The following is a 15,459-nucleotide window of genomic DNA, read 5'->3' as shown; positions in this document are numbered from 1 at the left end:
GCTCTTTGGATAGTTAGTGGGGTTTGATGGGCCTATGCTCGCCTTCCACACTGTCGGGATTCTAGTCTATGATTGACGATAAAGGCTCCAGAGCCGGGTGCCCTTGAAGAAGGAGCATGTAGTGTACATCAATGCTCTCGATGCCTTCAGATAGAGGTGGGCACCGCAGTGGATACAGTGCTTTATCTCCATTGCTCCCTCCTCTCCCCCAAATCTACTCTGATTTGGTCCCTTCCCACTTTGTCATTTGTAATAGTTTGCTTTGCCTGTAAGGAGCATTGTTTATAAATATTCAATTGGTTACACGGGTGGTTTACTGCTGGTGATTAGATGTTAACCAAAACCCAAATAGCTTAATGATGATGTTGATTGTGGGAAGGTTGCTGGGATCACATTTCTGGCTTGGTGAAGTGGAGAAAAAAAGAACGCTTCACTGCTCACAAAATGAGAACTAAACATCAGTTAAATCACAGAAAAGGTTCAGACAGAGAGGGAATATTTCCCTGGAGATTGAGTAACTGGAAAGTGATGATGTCCGGGAGTAGACAGGATTTGTTTTACAGGGCGTTTGAAATTTTTAAAAACTGTTATATTCAGATAGTTTCATTTCATTTCTTTTAGTTTTATTTATTGTGGAATAAACAGATACAACATTTTAACACTAAACTCACAAACCTTGTGTTAAAGATAAATGTTGAATAAAATCCATCATACCATCTCTCACTGAAAACTGATGTGGAAGTGCAATCTCCTGGAGAATCCCTGCCCACTCCTTCCTACCCGGGCTCCGTGGCTATATACATACCTGGGATATAGCAGCAGGAGGCGGCCATTCGGCCTTTCAATCCTGCTCCACCTTTCAATGGGAAACAGCTGACCATCCAGCTCAGTCTCCTGTTCCTGCTGTGTTCCAATCCCCTTTCATGACTTTACCTCGAAGAACTATATCTAAGTCCTCCTTTGGGTTCACTGCCTTTTGTTCCAGTAACGTTGCTGTGTTACTGTGTGGGTGTAGGAAGGGGTAATGTGATGGCGATGCCTTCTGGAGGATGCACTCAGCGTCCCTCATCATCCTGCACTAACATCAACTGGGTTTCAGCAACTAGAGATAGGAACCATTTCCAGAATATGGGCATCACTGGCTCGGCCAGCATTTATTCCCTATCTCTAGTTACCCTTGAGAAGATGGTAGTGAGCTGCTGTCTTGAATCATTCGCAGTCCATTTGGTGCAGATAGACCGACAATGCTGTGAGCGAGAGTGTTGCAGAATTTTGGCCAAGTTATTCTCTATCTTTGGTTCTTCAAATGCTGGTTAACATAATCAGGATCTGCATATGAGTTTGAGATTTCAGTCTGCAAATCTTCACCGTCTAGCACACTGCATAAAGGAATATGTACAGGTTAGGCATTCAGAGCAGACAATTCTAGTTTTTCCCCTTTCTTCCCCCAAAGCTGTAACTGTCCAGCCCACTTACTCTCTCCCACCATTCTGCCTCTGCTGTCCCTAATGTACCCGCCCCCATTCTCATGGAGTTACCGGTAAACAGATCCATACCACCACTTCCTGTCCTCGTTAGACTCTGCACCCTTTCTGGGTTTACTCCATTTCACTTCAGTTACTGCAAGGCAATAATGTTACAGCAGAATAAATCAAAAGGAGACAGAAATAGTGGTAGCAGATCCTGGACAGAAGAGGGTCCTTCAGTCTGGGAGAATGGGTCAGATTCTTCTTTGTTTCCCATTGTTTGTTTCCCAGCGTTATGACAAGTTGGGGATGGAACTTGGGCCCATGTGGGTGTGGTGACACTTTGACCCCCCAACCCGTCAATACTACAAGCTGATACGTTCCTCCTCCAGCCAATCACAATGTCAAATGCTTTTCGCTAATTACCCCAAAGCATATGCTCCAAAATCTGCCCATATTCTGTACATGTGCAGTTCTGGGCTTCCCCTCACACGCGTAGTCCCTGCCTCAGGGATTGTGGGAGTTGTAGTCCCCATGAAGCTACTGGATCCATGCTTCTGGAGAGTGAATGAAAAGTGTGGACTGGAGGGTGTTGTGTATAGGATCCCCATTCAGACATACAGGACATGTGGGCTGTCACTGGATTTTACTGAGACATCTGCTTCCACAAACTGCTTTCTGATGTAAGGAACATAGATTGCGGGGTGGGGAGGTCAATAAGGGGTAGCAGATTTTAAGCAGATGTAGCTGAGTGGTTAGCACTGCTGCCACACAGCATCAGGGACCTGGGTTTGATTTCAGCCAGATGTGACTGTGTGGAGTTTACACGTTCTCACCATGTCTGCGTAGGTTTCCTAGGGTGTGCGAGCTTCCTCCCACATTCCAAAGGTTAGTGGAATTGCCTATGCTAAATTGCCCACAGTGTCCATGTATGTGCTGTCCAGAATACTCTGTTGTGAATATGTATCCTATACTTTAATACAAAGCCTAGGTCTTTGACAATGAAACGCAAAGCACCCAGAAAACTTCGCCTCCCCTCGTAATCTGATAGAAGACTTCTGATAAATCTGGTTGAAATTAGAACACAGCTGGAAAGCTGGAAGATTAGATCCAATCCAAAATCCAGTGCTTAAACAAAGGAGACTACAATAGGATGAGGCAGGAGTTGGCTAATGTAAACTGGAAACAAAGACTTTACCGTGGGAAAGTTGATGGACAGTGGGGGAATTTTTCGAAGTGCTCAGCAAAAGTATATATCAGGGAAAAGGAAGGACTGTAGGAAAAGGAGCAATCTGCCATGAGTGGCTCAGGAAATAAGGGAGTCTACCGAATTGAAATAGAAGGCATACAAATTGGCAATAACCAAGGAGATACTAGGAGATTAGAAAAAACTTTAAAGATCAACAGAAAGCTAGATGGGATTGGGGGAGAAAAGTGATGAGTAGTTGTCCCCAGGGCCAGAATAGCAGTTTACACTGCTAGAGGGGAACCTATTGTGTGGGGAACATATGGCCTCTGTAATTGTTCAAGCACTTAACTGTTACCATAGAGGCAATCCTGATCACGTTAAAAATCACAACACACTCCAAAAGCTTGTACTTCCAAATAAACCTGTTGGACTATAACCTAGTGTTGTGTGATTTATAAGTTTGTCCACCCCACCCCAACACCGGCTCCTCCATATCAGAATCCTGATAGACAGCCCCACTGAAACTGAAGTGCCTGTCAGATACTTGAGAGAGCCACAGGGGTGTATGTTTTAAGCACAAAGTGCGAAAATGAACTAGACTTCCTAACTGACGGTTGCCATGGAGATAATACTGAGAGAGAGAGTCTCTATTCAAAGTCCCAAACCACAAAAGGTATAAGAATGGGAGCTTTACATTGGACAGGCGGGGAGTTACCTGATCCTGCCTGGAGGTGTTTTGCATGTACACTATCCAGGTAACTGCCATGTCTCATCAATAAAGACTCAAAGAAGACCTCTCAGAGTTCTGTACCTAGTTATTCCTATCCAGCAGGGTTTAGGAATGTGAGTACACAGCAGTCAGTCTTCACAGTGGAGGATATGAAGAACATGCCAGTAATTGATAAGGAGACTGAGGAAGGTGAGGACCTGGATATAACCATTATCATGAAAGAGTTAGAGCTGGGCAAGCTAATGGAGCTAAATGTACACAAGTCTCATTGCCCTGATGGAATACATCCCAGGATACCAGCAGGGTTAGTGGGAGAAATAGCAGATGCACTTAGAGTCATAGCATCCTGCAGCAGAGACAGGCCCTTTGGCCCAAATTGGCCTATGGCGATCCGGAATGTCCATCCACACTAACCCCATTTCCCTGCACTTAGCTCATCTGCTTCTGGCCCTTTCCTATCCATGTATTTATCCAAATGTCTTTTACCTGTTGTGAGAGTGTACCCCCCTCAATCACTTCCACTGGCAGCTCATTCCATATACATACCACCCTCTGTGTAAAACAGTTGCCCCTCAACTTCCCTTTTATTCTTTCCCCTCTAACCTTCAACTGATGCCCTCCAGTCCTTGATTCCCTGGGAAAAAGACTGAATGCATTCACCTTATCCATGCCCCTCATGGTCTTATACACTTCTAGAACAGTACCCACTCAGTTTCCTCTGCTCTAAACAAAAAACTCCTCGCTTGTCCAACCTCTCCCTATAACTCAGACCCGTGAGCCCTGAGAACATCCTTTTTAAATTGTTCTGCACTTGTTACAGTTTAATAACTGAAACCTACACTGCATTCATCATATTTCCAGTGTTTCCCCACGGCGCTGGAACCGACGTGACAACAATCCATGATCGAGAATGAACTCCTTTACAACAATCCCATTTTCATCGTATTTCCCATGGTGCAGGTATCCTTGTGTCTTTCTGGTTGCATGGTTAATTAAAGACTTGTCCTTCTACAAAGCAAAGCTGTGGCTTAATTGTTCCTGGGAAACATGCCATGAATTTTCAGACTTTCAGAAACAAATGAACTCTCTCTCCACAGTCACCACACTAACATGGACTTGGCTGTGTCTCAGTATTTTTTTCCAGTCACACTGAGATTTGAATAATTTGCCCACGGACAGAATAAACACCTTTCCTTACACATGAAAAGGCCAATGAATATTCAGACCGGCACGGATCAAGTAACTATCAGATCTGAACAGGAAATTCAATTTGAATTTCTCATCCACAAATCCGCCCTTTCAGTACCCTACACCTGAGAAAACAACTCACCGCATTAATACAGGATGGATCTTTATAAGATAATTATAGTATTAAATTGTAGTTTCATGTTTCTCAAAGTTTTAACTCTCAGTCTAACAATTTCTTTCTTCTGTGAACTGAAATCCAAACCAATCTCCTCACTCCTTCCCTCCACACCCAGTTCTCTCACTCTCTCTCTTATCTTTGAATTCAGTTTCCTAGCTCTTGTCTGCGGATTAAAAACCAAATCAATGAGTCTGACTCTGAGTCCACCAGGGTGGGGGGCGGGGGGTGAGGGGGGGATGCTGTTGCTGAATCCTCTGAAGACAACCATCCTGCATACACTGCTTCCTGCACACTCTGGCCAAAACCCGTCTTACTAAAATTAACCAAATTAGAACTCAAATTGCAGGTCCATCCTTGTCACTTTCCACAAAAACTCTGAATCTTCACAAAAAAGAGTTCTGATAACTTTCTGCAAAATGCTGCCCCACTGATAGTCTGATCACATGGCAGGGTACCAGGAAACAGGCCATTCCCCTGGGTCCTGCTCCAGAGGGAGGAAGATGCCAATGACAGATTAATCCCTCACAACCACAGCCTCCTTCCCAGGCACTGTGCATACTCCCACAATTGGCCAGCACTGTGCCCATACACTGGTCTACCCTCCGACAGCACGTGCTCCCGGTCATACAGGAGCCTGGGTGATTGACAGCAGCTGCTGCCCAATATATCAGAATCTCGACAGTATGGAAACTGGCCCTTCGGCCAAACAAGTCCATACTGACCCTCCAAACAGTAACTTATACAGACCCATTCCCCTCCCCTATATTTACCCCTGACTAATATAACTAATACTATGGACAATTTAGAATGGCCAATTCACCTGTCCTGCCCATCTTTGGATTGGGGAAGGAAACCCGCTCAGACACGGGGAGAATGTACAAACTCCACACAGACAGTTGCCAGAGGCTGGAATCGAAACCGGGTACCTGGTGCTGTGAGACAGCAGTGCTAACCTTCCCGTCTTCTTCTCTATAGACAGGAAGGGGCAGGGCTGGAGAACTGGGGTAATGTGATTGCAAACAATGAATGAATGTGGAGGACACTGGGGGATGGACAGGTCAGTGAGGGACAGGAGCAGTGCAGCAGCAGGAGGGGATCCTGGACAAACTGAGCAATGGGAGAGTCTGACAGGAGAGAAACTACAGGAAGGTTCTGTTTAGAGGCTGAGGCAGGGACAGCTGGGAGACAGTATGGCCTGGTGGCTTGGGCAGGTTTTCTAATCAGCCTCTTCAAAGATGCTGTTCCGCAACTCTGAGCCCGATCCTCCTGGTCCAGAGGTAAGGACACTGCCACCATTTCCTGGTGGGCAAGGGATACGGGGACTGCCTTTCAAAAGGAACTCAACTGTGTTGGTGACATTAACAAGACTCAATATACAGTCACAGACAAAATGCTGGTGTACTTGAACTTCATCCAGAATATTAACACCTATAACTGGGCAACGCAGACCCCGATGTACAGAGTTAAATCCTGGATATTAATAACAGCTTTGTGCATGGGAAATCATGTATTATGAATCTGACTCAGTTTTTTTGAAGAAGTAACAAAGAGGATTGCTGAGGGCAGAGCATGGACATGATTTACGTGGACCTCAGTAAGGCGTTCGACAAGGTTCCTCATGGGAGATTGGTCAGCAAGGTTAGATCGTATGGAGTACAGAACTGGCCCGAAGGTAGAAGGCAGAGGGTGCTTTTCAGGCTGGAGGCCTGTGATCAGTGGAGTGTCACAAGGATCGGTGCTGGATCCACTACTTTTCGCCATTTACATACATGATTTGGATGTGAACATAAGAGGTATTGTAAATAAGTATGCGGATGACACCAAAATGGGAGGTGTGGTAGACAGGGAAAAAGATTACCTCAAAGTACAAGAGGATCTGGATCAGATGGGTGATGGGCTGAGGAGTTCAGTTTAGAAAAATGCGAACTGCTGCATTTTGGAAAAGCAAACTTTAGCAGGACATACAGTTTATAGTAAGTTCCTGGGGAGTGCTGCTAAACAAAGAGTCCTTGGAGTGCAGGTTCATAGTACCTTAAAGCAGAGAAGCAAGTATGTAGATAAGTGAAGAAGGCAGTTGGTCTACTTGTCTTTATTGGTCAGAGCATTGAGTATAGGGGTTGGGAGGTCAAATTGCGGCTGTACAGGACATTGATTCGGCAACTTTGTAATATTCCATGCAATTCTGGTCTCCTTCCCATCAGATGGATGTTCTCAAACTTGAAAGGGGTCAGAAAAGAAGTCCAGGATGTTGCCAGGGTTGGATAGGCTGTTTCCCCAGACTATCAGAGGCTGAACAGTGACCTCAAAGAGATTTTTAAAATCAGGCCGGGCATGGATAGGGTAAATAGACAAGATATTTTCCTTGCAGAGGGGGGGAATACAGAACTAGTGGAATGGAAGGGGAGGGTAGACAGAGAGGGGGTGGGCAGAGGGTCAGAGAAGGTGGGTGGATCGAGGGGGTTGGGACAGAAATGGGTGGGGACGGATAGGGGGGATAGAGAGGGGAGGTACAAAAATGGATGGGGACAGAAAGCGGGATTAGAGAGGAGGGGAACAGACGGGGAGGGTACAGAGGGGGCGACCGACGGAGGGGTGAAAGAGACAGGTGTGCAACTGACAGGGGGGCGACTGACAGAGGGGGCGACAGATGGGGGGACAGACTGACAGATTGTGGGACAAACCAACGGGGGGGGTGCGACCGACAAGGTGGGGGGGGCGACAAAGGACTGACTGACAGAGAGAGGGGGGCAAACCAGACAGAGTGGGGGGAGATGGGGGAAGATGGAGAGTTAGTTTATAGATCTACAACTCAACCCTGTTCGTGTTTTCTCCTCCTCACCTTAATTCCCTCTGAAGGGCTCAGAACAACTGCATAGTTCCTGGAAAGTGGGATTTCAGGGAGATCAGGTGCTGAACGTGGCATTTGGGACACTGACCTTTAATGGAATGCGCTGGTCAATAAATGGACTCTCGTTTGACTCCACAGTCTGTGTGGTGTTTGCACATTCTCCCCGTGTGTCTGCGTGGACTTCCTCTGAGTGCTCTTAATTTCCTCCCACAAATCCAAAGCCATGCAGGTTAGGTGGATTAGCTTTGAGTAATGGTAGGTTACAGAGTTAGGGTGGAATGCTGTTCCGATGGTTGGTATGGTCTCATGGGCCGAAAGGCCTGCTTCCACACTGTGGGGATTCTGTCACTGAGTATAGGGGTTAGGAGGTCACGGTGTGGCTGAGTAGGGCATTGGTCAGGCCAGTGTTAGAATACTGCATTCAACTGTAGTCTCCCTGATTTCAGAAAGATGTTACCAGAATACGACTCAACCTCTTAATGGCAAGTTCCTGGGAAGTGTTGACAAACAAACAGACCGTGCAGTGTAGGTTGATAGTTCCTTGAAAGTGTGGTTGAAGGTAGACAGGTCGGTGAAGGTGGTGTGCGGTATGCTAGCTGTTATTGGGCAGTGCATTGAGGATAGGAGTTGGGAGATCATGTTTCGGTTGTACAGTTTATTGGCTCGGCCACTTTTGGAATCCCCAGACTGCTTTCAATTCCAGTCTCCCTGTTACAGGAAAGATGTTGGAAAACTTGCATGAGTTCAGAAAAGTTTACTAGGATGTTGCCAGTATTGGAACATTTGAACCATAGGGAGAGGCTGAATAGGCTGAGGCTATTTCTCTGCAGCACTGGACACTTTAGGTGGCTTTATCGAACTTTATAAAATTATAAGGAGCAATGATAGGGTGACTAGTCATGGTTTCTTTTTTCCCAGGGTAGGGGAGACCAAACAAATGTGAATCTTTTTCCCAAGGTGGAAATGACAAATCCTAAGGGGAGATGGCAAGTTTAAATGATATGAAAACCGAACCAACTGCAGATGCTGTAAACCAGGAAGAGAAACAGAAGTTTCTGGAAAAGCTCAGCAGGTCTAGCAGCAGGTGTGAAAAGAAATTAGAGTTAACGTTTCTGAGGAAGGGTGACCAGACCCCAAACTTTAACTGATTTTTCTTCACAGATGCTGCATGACCTGCTGAGCATTTCAACATCAGTGCAAGTTTAAAGGGAGTGGTTTGGAGTATATACCTGAGAGGAACTTTACGAAGTTTATAAATTGTAGTGAGACCACATCTGGGAGTAATGACAGAAGTTTTGGTCCCTTTATTTGAGGAAATACATCATTTCATCAGAGGCATTTCACAGAAACTTGACTGGGATGAACCCTGGTTCGCAGGGATTATCTTTTAAGAAAAGGCTGAAGTAGTTGGGACTCCACTCACTGGATTTGGGAAGAATGAGAGGTGATCTCATTGTAACATGTAGAATTCTTAAGGAATTTGACAGGGTAAATACTGAGAGGATGTTTCCCATCATGAGGGAGTCTGGAAGCAGATTTGGGTCAGTCACGGAATCACGGATTCTGTTTTAGATTCGTCAAGTTTAAGGCAACACCAACACGGGTCAGGGGTTTCAGTAGCAATGGAGCTGGGGTGATGTGGAGACAAGCAACATTTTAGAGATTGGAATTCCTGGTGTTTGTGATTGTGTAGATGTCTGATCAGAAGGTCAACTTGTGGTTACAGATATGACAGCAATATTGTGAAGAGTATGGTTCTATCTCAGATAGTTCCCAGGGAGAGGAAGGGGGTTAGCAGTAAGGGAAAGGAATTTGTAATAGCAACTGAAGGCAATGAGTTTAACCACTACAATGTTTCATTGGGGGAAACTGCAGCCAATCGCGTAGTGGGAGCGTGATGAGCAGTTTGATAACTGAGTAATGGAGAGGGATGATGGGGAGGGAGAGCTGGGCATTGTCAGTGTACATGTGAAACCTAACACGGTGCTTTTGGACGATGTCACCTCCTGGCAGTATGTAGGTGAGAAACAGGAGGGACCAAGGAGAGATCCTGAAGGGACACCAAATACAAGGAATTCAGAAAGAAAAGGGAGTGTGGAGATGGAGGAGGTGTTTGCAACAACGGTGAGGTCAAATATTAGTTTGTAGCCGAATGGGAGAGAAGGACATAACCAGAAAAGAGAGACAGATAGAACAAGGAACAATATCTGTGACTTAGTGAGGGGGAGTGGTGAGGAGGAGGCGCAGCCTAACACCAAAAACACTATTTCTACATTAGTGACGTCACCCAACTCCACCCTAGTCTCAGCTCATTTACTGAAACACTCGTCCATCCCTGTGTTATCTCCAGACTTCGTTATCAAACACACTCTTTGCCAACCTCCCACATTCAACTTACATGCAATCTCAAGAGTATCTAAAACCCTACTGTCCAAGTGCTCACTTGTACCAAAATTTGTTGATCCATCAACAAGCAACAATTTAAAATTCTCACCCTTGATGTAATTCCTGGCTGTGAACATCCCTGTCTCCCTGCACCACACAACCTGTGAGACCCCGACAACTCATTTTCTTTCAGATTCCCAACGATATGTTTATTCATTGCTTCACCTGTCTGGCTGTTTCTCCTGTTGCCAAGGCAACACTGTCTGGAATTCCCACCCTAACCCTCTCAGACCTGCTTTCCTCCTGCTTTCAGGTATTCCTGAAAACCTGTTTATTTGGCAGTTCTTTTGATCACCTGACCTAATATCCCCATCTGTGGCCTTATGTCAGAAGCTCTCAATAGTATTTCTGTGGAATTATAAACTTTAAAAAAAACAAACTGTTGTTGATTTGCACATACATTGTCAACTCTTCACTGTCGCTGAGTGAATAATCTATAACAGCTCTTACCCAACCACATTGTGGGAGCACCTTCACCACATGAATTGCAGCTGTATAGGAAGTCAAACATCACCTTCTCCACAGGCAATGGGGCTTTGGCACTGATCACTGGTATCTGTGGAGGGAGAAACAGTTGATATTTCAGGGAGTGTAAAATGCATTACAGGGAGGGAAAATGGTGCAGCATTTGGGATTTTCAAATTGGTGTTTTACAATGTGCACTACGTTCTGTAAAACCTCTCATTCCATACCGTGAAAATTTTCTTCTCTTTCTGGTCAATACGTCTTTCCTTTCCCCTGCCCTGCACCTTCACACATTTCCAATGTCTTGGTCACAACACACTGTGCTGTCCGTGAAGTTTACCACGTGGTTGAGTATTGTCCCGCCCCTCATTCACTCCGATTGGTGAAGCAACAACTAGCACCTCTCGCCCTCGTTCCCCCATTAACATCAATAATCCGAGGCCCATTGTGGGCTGGAGCATGCTCAGTGCTTCCTGCTTTTGCTGCTGTTCATCAGGTATAAGAGAGAGAGGGCTCATCCCTGTTTCTCCTGATGTCAGACAATAACAACAACTACCTGCATTGTATAGAGCCTTTCACATTGACAAATCTCCTAAAATGCTTCACGGATGATGGAAACGTTGATTAAAGAGAACGATTTTTAGATACATCTTTAAGGTGGACAGAGGGGGTTAGGGAGGATATTCCAAAGGTTTGTGTCCTCGGCAGCTCCAATTGTGGAGTGATATAGGTGGGCAACAGCTTACAATGGAGACAGTTAGGGGCTAACCATAGGTTAAGAACCCCATGTCGAAGCCCCCTACCCCACCCACCAGACCTTGTCCTCACAGCCTGTCATTACACACTACCTAAGGTTAGCCACTAACAGTCTCCATTAACAGCTAGTCACCCTCCCCCAGCCACATTGTTATCCACTCCTTTATCCAACCGTTCTTCTCACTCTATTCCCACCTTTACTCCTTATATCCTCCCCCCACACTATCTTCTGCAAATAAACTGACTTTTTTTCCTCAGTAACATCTGTTCTGTGGAAGGGACACCGGATCTTAAACTTTAACTCTGATTTCTCTTCACAGATGCTGCCAGACCTGTTGAGATTTTCCAGACCCTCCTGGTTGTTGTTTCTGTTTTACATCTTCCGCAGTTCTTTTGGTTTTAATTTACCGGGAGTTTGTAATTCAGGTCCAACAGCCTCTGTCCCAGTCCCTGCTGTCTCTCCCACCCCCACCCAGTGACACTGCACCTGCACAGCTCATGGACAGGTGTTGTCTTGCTGGCCACACCCCTCATTCACTCCCATTGGCTGCAGGACCACACAGACTCTCCTCCTATTGGTCTGGAGCTGCCATCAATCAGCCGGGCACCATTGTCATGAGAGTGGTTGGCTCCTCCCTCTCTCTGCCCTGGGATGAACTTCATCATTCACAGTGAATAGAGCAGTATCACCCAGCACATGGGCTGGGGGCTATTCAGCCCATTGGGGCTGTATTCTCTCTCTCTCTGGAGATGCTGCAAATCTGTCCCAAGTCCCCTCCCATGAGCCCATAGCCTCCCAAATCTTTCCTTAAAAAGTAAAATTCCAAGTCTGTTTCAGAATACCTGCTGAATCTGTGTCGTTCAGACTGTTCCAGATGCTCAGAGCTTACTGAGTAAAATAGCGTTCACATTTTCACCTTGTATTATTTGCCAATTACTTGAAAATAGTTACTAAAAATTGTGACAGTGTTAACAATTCCTCTCTCTCTCTGTAAATTCAAGACCTTGCAACCAAATCTGCACAAGATCGAAATCACTGCTTCACCTTCTCAGCTCCAAGGATAATTATCTGTGCTTCAGCTAGCTCTGCACAAAAGAGAGGAATGCATCTTAAATTATCAACATCAAAGAAACAGACCTTCGGTCCAATTCGTCTGTGCCAACAAGGAATCCTAAACTAATGGATTCCCATTTACCATCTATTGGCCTGTATCCATCAAATCCCTTCCTATTCATGTATCCAATTGGAAGCCTTTTAAATGTCGGGATTTTATCAGCCTCCACTACGTCATCTGGTAGCCCCTCCCATACACACACCACACTCAGCTTGAAAACGTTGCCACTTAGATCCCTTTTAAATCTTTGCCCTCTCAACTTAAACCCAGGTGCTCTAGTTTTGGACCCACCTAACCTGAGGAAATAGGACCCCAGCTGCTCACCTTATCCACGCCCCTCGTGATTTTATAAATCTCAATGAAGTCACCTCTCAGTCTTTGACTCACCTGAGAAAATAGCCACAGCCTATTCAGCCTCTCCCTGTAGCCCAAATCCTCCAATCCTGGCAACGTTTTTGTAAATCTTGTCCAAACCTTTTCAAATTTCACAACATCCTTCCCAGAACAGGGAAATTCAAACTGAAAACAGAACTCCAGAAGTGGCTTAATCAACATCCTGTCCAGCCAAAATATGACGTCCCAGTTTCTGTATTCAATGCATTGACCAATAACGAAGAGCGTTAATGGAGTCCCATTTGCCAGCGGTTCACCCTTATCCCTCTAAATCCTCCCTCTTCATGTACCCCAATCAGATGCCTGATTCCAAGAACAGGGAGATTGGAACTGAAAACAGAATTCCAGAAGGGCCTTCATCAGTGTCCTGTCCAGCCACAATATGACAGCACAACAGCTGCATTCAATGCATTGACCAATAACGGGGAGCGTACCAAATGCTGCATTCACTCCCCTGCCTACCTGTGACTCTACTTTCAAGGAACTATGAACCTGCACTCCAAGGTCCCTTTGTTCAGCAACGCCCCTCAGGACTTTACCATTAAGTGTATAAGTCCTGCTCTGATTTGCCTTTTCAAAATACAACAGCTCACATTTATCTAAATTGAACTCCGTCTGCCATTCCTTGCTCCAATGGCCCATCTGATCAAGATCCTGTTGTATTCTGAACTAACCTTCTTCACTGTCCATGACATCTCCAATTTTGGTGTCTTCTGTAAACCTACTGACCATACCTCATATATTCACATCCAAGTCATTTATTTAAGGGCCCAATATCCATCCTTGCAGCACATTACTGCTCACAGGCCTCCGGTCCGCAAAGCAACCCTCCATCATCATCCTCTGTCTCCTACCTTCAAGGCAGTTTTGTAATGGCTTGCTCTCCCTGCATTCCATGTGATCTAACCCTGCTAACCAGTCTGCTTGTGGAACCTTGTTGAATGTCCATATAAACAACATTCACTGCCTGGCTTAATCAATTTTTTTCGTCACTTCAAAATACTCACTCAAGTTAGTGAGACCCAATTGTGCATGTACAAAGCCACATTGACTCTCCCTGATCATTTCTGTCCCGCTGCGCCTTCCTTGTTCGGTCCACACCCTCCCACCAACCCACGCTCCACACCCTTGACCCTCCCTTGCCACCACGGGAGATGTAAAACATGCGGTCACACCTCCCTCTGACGTCTGTCCAAGACCCCAAAATGATCTTTTCACATCAGGCAGAGATTTGCCTGCACATCCCAAAACCTCATCTTCTGAATATGGGAAATTTAACATGGTTCATCCAACTAACCTACACATCTTTGGACTGTGGGAGCAAACTGGAACACCCGAAGGAAATCCTCACAGACACTGGGGAGAATGTGTCAACTCCAACACAGACAGTTGCCCGAGGCTGGAATCAAACCCAGGTCCCCGGTGCTGAGGAAGCAGCACAAACCACTGAGCCACAATACTGTGGGATCTTTGATGCTGATGAGCTGCCCCACTAATACCTCAGTCACTCATCCTGCCTCATTTCCTAAGAGGCAGCGATGACGGAGTGAAATTAGACAGTTAATTCAGAGACCCAGATAACGTTCTGGGGACAAGGGTTTGAATCCCATCACGGCAGATTTTGGAACGTGAATTCAATAAATATCTGGAAAAAATAATCTAGTGATGACAGGAATCCATTGTCAATTGTTGGAAAAACCAATGTGGCTCACTCATGACCTTTAGGGAAGGAAAATGCCATCCTTACCTGGTCTGGTCTGCATGGGACTCCAGACCTATAGCAACGCAGTTGACTCTTAACTGCCCTCTGGGTAAACGCAGCAATAAATGCTGGCCGAGCCAGTGACAGCCTCATCCTGTGAATGAATAAAGAAAACAGGTCAGGTTTTGTTCCTTCTCTAGTAGGTACATCCTACAAACTCAATCAGAAATGTTCTCGTACACACTGAACAAATACCTTTCCATCCAAGCCCTTAAAACTACAGCATTCTGAGGCTATGTTGGTAAAGTTAAAACCACTTATCATTGCATACATATTATTCTTACAGATATCTGAGGTCTCCTGGTAAAATTGTGTCTCAATTCCCTGCTGACTATTGGGAGAGGGTCTATAACACAATCCCAGTACGATGGTCATCCCTTTCGTATTTCTTAGTACCAACCAAATAACTTGCCTGGATGTACTCCCAGGAATATCCTTCCGAAGCCCAGCCATAATGTTATCCCTAATCAAAAACACCTCTCCCACTGCGCTGTTGGTCCCTTTCTATCCTTACTATAGCATCTATACCCTGGAACATTAATCTGCTAGTCCTATCCATCCTGAGTGATGCCTCTGTAATTGCTGTAATATCCCAGTCACATGTTCAAAACCATACCCTGAGCTCATCTGCCTTCCCCGTCAGGTCTCTTGCATTGAAATAAAAGCAGTGCAACTGGTCCGTCGCACCTCATTCTGTGACTTGCTCTTGCCTGCCTTGACAGTCTGACCGGTGAACAGTACCAGCCTCAGACTCACCTCTTTTCTCACTATCTCTTTAGGATTACCCGACTCCCTCACTGGTTTAATGCCTCCCGAGTGGCACTAGCAAATCTCCCTGCTCATCAGGACCCCATGCTTTCCCCTTCCTATGCCATTGGTACCAATGTACAATGTCCTCCCACTGGTTATTCTCCCTTTGAGAAT

General features: G+C 45.6%; 1 long non-coding RNA gene across 1 annotated transcript; it reads right to left on the bottom strand.

Moving 5' to 3' along the window:
* Nucleotides 1–661: 661 nt before the first annotated feature.
* Nucleotides 662–14,626, bottom strand: LOC132814293 (uncharacterized). The gene is made up of 3 exons (XR_009644353.1): nt 14,521–14,626; nt 10,495–10,600; nt 662–1,379 (listed from the first exon to the last, which is right to left on the bottom strand). It is a non-coding gene; the product is annotated as an uncharacterized LOC132814293 (long non-coding RNA).
* Nucleotides 14,627–15,459: the final 833 nt, after the last annotated feature.

This window comes from Hemiscyllium ocellatum, unplaced genomic scaffold (assembly GCF_020745735.1).
Source record: "Hemiscyllium ocellatum isolate sHemOce1 unplaced genomic scaffold, sHemOce1.pat.X.cur. scaffold_795_pat_ctg1, whole genome shotgun sequence".
In the NCBI taxonomy this organism is placed as follows: Eukaryota; Metazoa; Chordata; class Chondrichthyes; order Orectolobiformes; family Hemiscylliidae; genus Hemiscyllium; species Hemiscyllium ocellatum.
The sequence above is the reverse complement of the archived record's forward strand: the minus strand, read 5'-3'. Positions and strand labels throughout refer to the sequence as shown.